The sequence below is a fragment of the Lissotriton vulgaris genome, chromosome 12 (assembly GCF_964263255.1).
Source record: "Lissotriton vulgaris chromosome 12, aLisVul1.2, whole genome shotgun sequence".
Classification (NCBI taxonomy): Eukaryota; Metazoa; Chordata; class Amphibia; order Caudata; family Salamandridae; genus Lissotriton; species Lissotriton vulgaris.
Genome location: NC_141700.1, coordinates 190,721,299 through 190,726,437, shown reverse-complemented (window position 1 = coordinate 190,726,437; position 5,139 = coordinate 190,721,299). Strand labels below are relative to the sequence as shown.

The 5,139-nt window shown below is 37.8% G+C and overlaps 1 long non-coding RNA gene across 1 annotated transcript; it reads left to right on the top strand.

Annotated features, from left to right (window-relative positions):
* The first annotated feature begins 3,283 nt into the window (after positions 1–3,283).
* On the top strand, positions 3,284–4,392 carry LOC147673799 (uncharacterized). The gene is made up of 3 exons (XR_015302518.1): positions 3,284–3,375; positions 3,778–3,884; positions 4,270–4,392. It is a non-coding gene; the product is annotated as an uncharacterized LOC147673799 (long non-coding RNA).
* Positions 4,393–5,139: the final 747 nt, after the last annotated feature.

Sequence of the window (5,139 nt, the reverse complement as noted above, 5' to 3'; positions counted from 1 at the left end):
TCATCAATGTATCTGGACCAATGGGAAATAGACTCGAAGAATGGTGCTATTTCGTTATGAATAGCTTTAGTTTCAAAGGCCGCCATGTATATATTGGCAATCGATGGGGCGACAGAAGCCCCCATACTTACGCCTTTGATTTGGCGATAGAGGGTATTGCCAAATTCTACAATGTTTTCCGATAGTACAATATGTAGAAGTTCCAAAAGAAATTCTTTGGGACAGGGGATATCAAAATTGTCAATAAACCACCTAGTGGCTGACATTGCTTCCTGTTGGGGGATGTTGCTATACAGCGCTTCAATGTCCATAGTCACTAACAAATCTGTGCATGGGTCAAAGGGAATATTCTCTATTTTAGATATAATGGAACCTGTGTCCTTGATATATGAAGTAATTTTTGGTATATACGGACGTAGAAATGAGTCAACAAATTTTGAGAGGGGTTCAGTGTTTGTACCTATCGTAGATACGATGGGCCTGTATGGTGGATCTGTGATATCTTTATGGATTTTAGGCATGCCATAAATGCATGCTGTTTTGTGTTGATGGTAATTCAGAAAATCAAATTCTTTTTGACTTATATCACCCGCAGTTAATGCAGTGGTGGTATGATTACGAATTTTCTTGGAGACAGAGATCAGAGGATTACTTCGTATTGAAGTATAGGTGGTGGTATCTGAGAGCATAGTTTTCATTTTGCGTTCATAGTTATTCGTATCTATCAGGACGATACCGCCACCTTTGTCACAGCTTTTAATGACTATTGTGTTATCCTGTCTCAGATTTTTAAGTGAGTCTGATTCTCCTCTGCTTAGATTATAGATTGGTTTCGGGATAAAGCGAAGAGCTCTCTCAAGTTGTTGAAGGACAACCAGTTCAAAAGTGGCGACCTCAGGGCCTAGTTGGTCTAGAGAGGGGTTAAAAGTGGATGGCAAAGATAGTTGTCTAGTTTCTTGAGTCAAATCAATATTGTCTGTATGAGAGGAGAAGAATTTTTTAAGTCTAATTCTGCAAAAAAAAGAGACAATATCTTTCTGAAACTCAAAAATGTCAAGGTAGGAATGAGGGACGAAGGACAGACCTTTAGATAGAAGAGATTCAGTGCAAGGGTCTATATTTTTCGAGGACAAGTTGAAAATCGGGATTACATCCCTTGTCCCCAATATTGGCGGTTGCGTGTCTCGCGAATGAATTGGGGTTCCTGAGGTTGATGTTGTTGGTGTGAGTGTTGGTGTTGATGTGGATGCTGTTGCTGGTGATGGGCCTGTTGGAAATTGCCTCTGGTCTGATTCTGGAAATGAACTCTCGGGTGTCCCCGCCGTGGGCCCCTGTTGGATAAAAAAGCCTGTTTAGGGCGAGGACCATTATATTGATTGAAGTTATTATCCTGGTCATAATAGTTAGTGGGTCCTTCATTCTCTGAGTCCGAAGAATCAGTAAAATTATTCACTCTTTGAGGTGTTGATCTTGTATCATCCACATAATGGTTTTGTTTATAAAAATCTTGTCTCAGGTAGGGATAAGTACCTTCTAGCGTATAACAGCGTTTATCTTTAGTTAACTTATCATTCTTACGTTTATTTAGGTAAGCACTGAAAGACTCCAACTCTTTGTTGGCTTCTTCGATTTTCTTCATTGCCTCTTCTATGTTACCCGAGGCTTTAAGTTTAGTTTCTAGGGCCTCAATTTCCTTTTTGATGTCAACAGCTAGTTCTTTGGCTGTCTCAATTATAAGGATCATCAGGTCTGTAGAGCACCTATTTGCAATGAGACTCCATTTTTCTAAAAAAGGTCTATGATTAACAAAAAGTCCTGGTATATTACAGATTTTAAGGCCCATGGGAATCATGCCATTTTTGAGATACGCCAACATAAATTCCCCGTGTGCTTCCATACGGGTTAGTTTCTTTTTCAGTTCAATAAGATTACGGCTATCCTCATTATTTGGTAGGGTGGAAGCTCCTCCATTCCCCTATAATTGACTATCGGGTGCTTTTATCTACCATTACTATGCATCACCTGACATTGGTATCTTCCATGCACTATCAAGATCCATATATTCCTTTAAACTTGATTTTCCAACCCCCCCCCCACCCCGGCCCCATCCCCCTCCCCTTCCATATAAAGTACACCCTACAAATATGCGAAGGATCAGTCCATATTCGTAGATACATCACAACGATATGGGGGGTACGCTCTAACTATCAGACAATGTGGGCCATCAACCATCGGTTTCCCAGCGTCATAATATAATAGTATGCCCTGTTATAAGATCCTTAGACATACTGTTTTCTTCTCTTTTTCCCTAATTTCTCTGTTAACAGTAATCCGTTCCTTCTCGACCCGTTTTTAATTGCAATCTATATACGCTATCATTTTCTGTTTTTTAGCGCCATGTTTGAATGGTGTTTTTTGACATAATATCTTGAGGTATATGGTCCATCCTCTCTTTCTACCATACCCTGTTATCAGTCATCGTTTCGCGCCCTTTTCAGCTTTAAAAGTAGATGTTATGACCCAAGCAGCCATCCCCCATTTTACCGGCGAGGCTGACCTGCTATCTTGTTTCTTGGAACTGCACCATCCTGCAGCCCACGAATCTCGTTTCGTGTGTAGGTAAGACCTATACTCTCCCTAGCCATTAATAACTAGACTCACAGCTGCATGTGGATCTCCATTAAATTCCTACTCTATTTGCTGTTTATCCTTAGCAACCACCACGCTAACGGAACCACAGCGGTTTTCGACCGACCAATACTGCTACCTATTTTTTAAACGGTGGAACAGCACCATCTAGCTGCCGATATTTAGTTGCTTCTTTTAAGGTAATAATTTAATCGTATCTACGGTTAAGTATATCAGTAATGTTCACAAATTTAGTCGTATGTCGTGTTCCACTATACCTTCACTTTGTAACATATAACATCATTTACTGAGGCTCCCCGTCCCTCCCCTCCAGCCTCTGTTTCGTCACACCTTGATATCCACAGAGCTATAGGCGGCATGTCTGTTTAACGCCCGACGTTTCTTTTATATTTTTTTTTTTGAGCCTATCCAATGCCCTCGGCATTTTTATCCTGTCATTACATCTAGTAATTAATGTGAATAGCGATTGGAATATCAGGAACCGTATATTAACGGTAATCTCCATGTGCATTGTATATTTAACCTCACGAGCACAATGTGCGTGTAAAGATTGCATTTCGATGTAGATTTTTGAACAGCCAGTAGTTTCTAGTAGTAATTTTAGATTTGTTTATCTCTTTTGTATACCTATCTATAGTGATGGTCACCTGCTACTATTTTGACACTACTGTGAAGCTAAATATTTCGATGCAGTGAGCCTCGGTATCCACGCTGTGAAAACAATAGGTAATCCCCTTCCCCCTCTTTTTCAACAATTATTTACTTACTCCCTGAGAATATAATCCGAGTGAAGACGGTTTCAAACTCGATAATTTTATTGGCAGAGTTTTCTTCTTGCTTATAAGTTTTCTTATCCCTCCTTCATCTTTGTCAACTCGCGCGCAGCGGCATGCAATCTTTTAAACATCCAATTTAATGATGAACCTTCCTCCGATAACTTGGCCTTTCAATATAAATACATCTAAATGAAGAATTATATAGAATAGGTCACAAAACACCAAGAAATAACAAATATATCTGTTTGTATCTAGCAACGGACTGGTTGTTTCATTGTGTTCAAAGTGTATCCTTCGAATTCCACACATGTGGTTGATGCTATACAAAATATCTATTTTTTGTTTAACTTAGGTATTAGCCTTATCAAGTGGCGCTGTGTTTTTGGTCTTTCCATCAAAACAAAGGAAGTTATCATCGATTTACCTATAACGTATGGAACAATATACAACACTGTAAATGTAAGTTAATTGACATCATTATGTTTAGAAATAAAACCATAATACATCCCTCCTGATCAGTGTAGACATGAGAAGTTTTGTTGAGAATCCATATATAAATGTTCTCGGAAACAAACAATTGTATCTATACCAATAACGTAGCTTACATAACTGACCAGTTTTTCTGCGTGGCTAAGTACTGCACTGACCGTATACATGTATCTGTTTACCATATGACTTCAAGTGACTAATTTTTATGTCTGGACCTGATAGGTAGAATTAGAGTTGTTATGAATTTTGTATTGTGTAACAGATAATTAGATATGTTGATAGGTACATGTAATAATTATGTTAAAGAATAAATGTATTGTTATATATAATATGTTTTCTAATATATTCTTTTCAGAGTTTCATCAGCGACTCCTGAAGAAGGCAGTCCGTCTACTGCCGAAACGCGCGTCGAGTCCTTTCGTACTAATTTCTCATGATTTGCACTATTACTGTGATGTATTTGGTTTTTTAATTGAATGTGTTTGATATTCTCAAGAATTGTATATGTCATTATTTTATTGTATCATATAGTTTGACTTATATGTCTGAGTCTCTATATGATTTTTATCCATTGTTAATTAAATATATATATTTTTTACAAGTACAGTAGTTCTTGATAATTCTTTTTCTCCACTGGTCCTAGCCTTTATGGTCACTTATTTTGTGGATGGCCTAGGATTTTTTACTCACTTTGGTTCCTACCCTGCCCTAGGAATCTGTGTATTATTGATACCCAGGGGGTCCTTGTTTTTTCGCAAAGGGAAAATCATGACACCATTCTTGATGAAGTGTTGAAAAGATTGCAAAATCATTTTTGAATTCCAAAAGTTTTCATACTGTGGATGATGAATGTGTTGGAGAACTATACCAAAATTTTAACCAATCATTTTGTATAAATATTTCTACATTTCTGTTTGCAAATGAAAATTACTTGAATATGGATGGTTGAGAAAAGGGAGCTGGTAAAGTTATGTGATAGCCAACTATGCATGTTACAAATACTGTTGTATTTTTTTCTCTTTTCAAAAGTACCACATTTCTAAACATTCTGTAGGTTGTAATCTGGTACAACATCGCAAAATCGCTTGTTTTTTCCCCACCCCAATTCTGCAGAACTTGAAATTCTCTGACAATTTTGACAGGGTGCACCTTATACATTTGGCCCCATTTCACAAAGGTAAACTTAGACCTGAAGTCTAAGTTTAAACCTGAAGTCTACGGGACA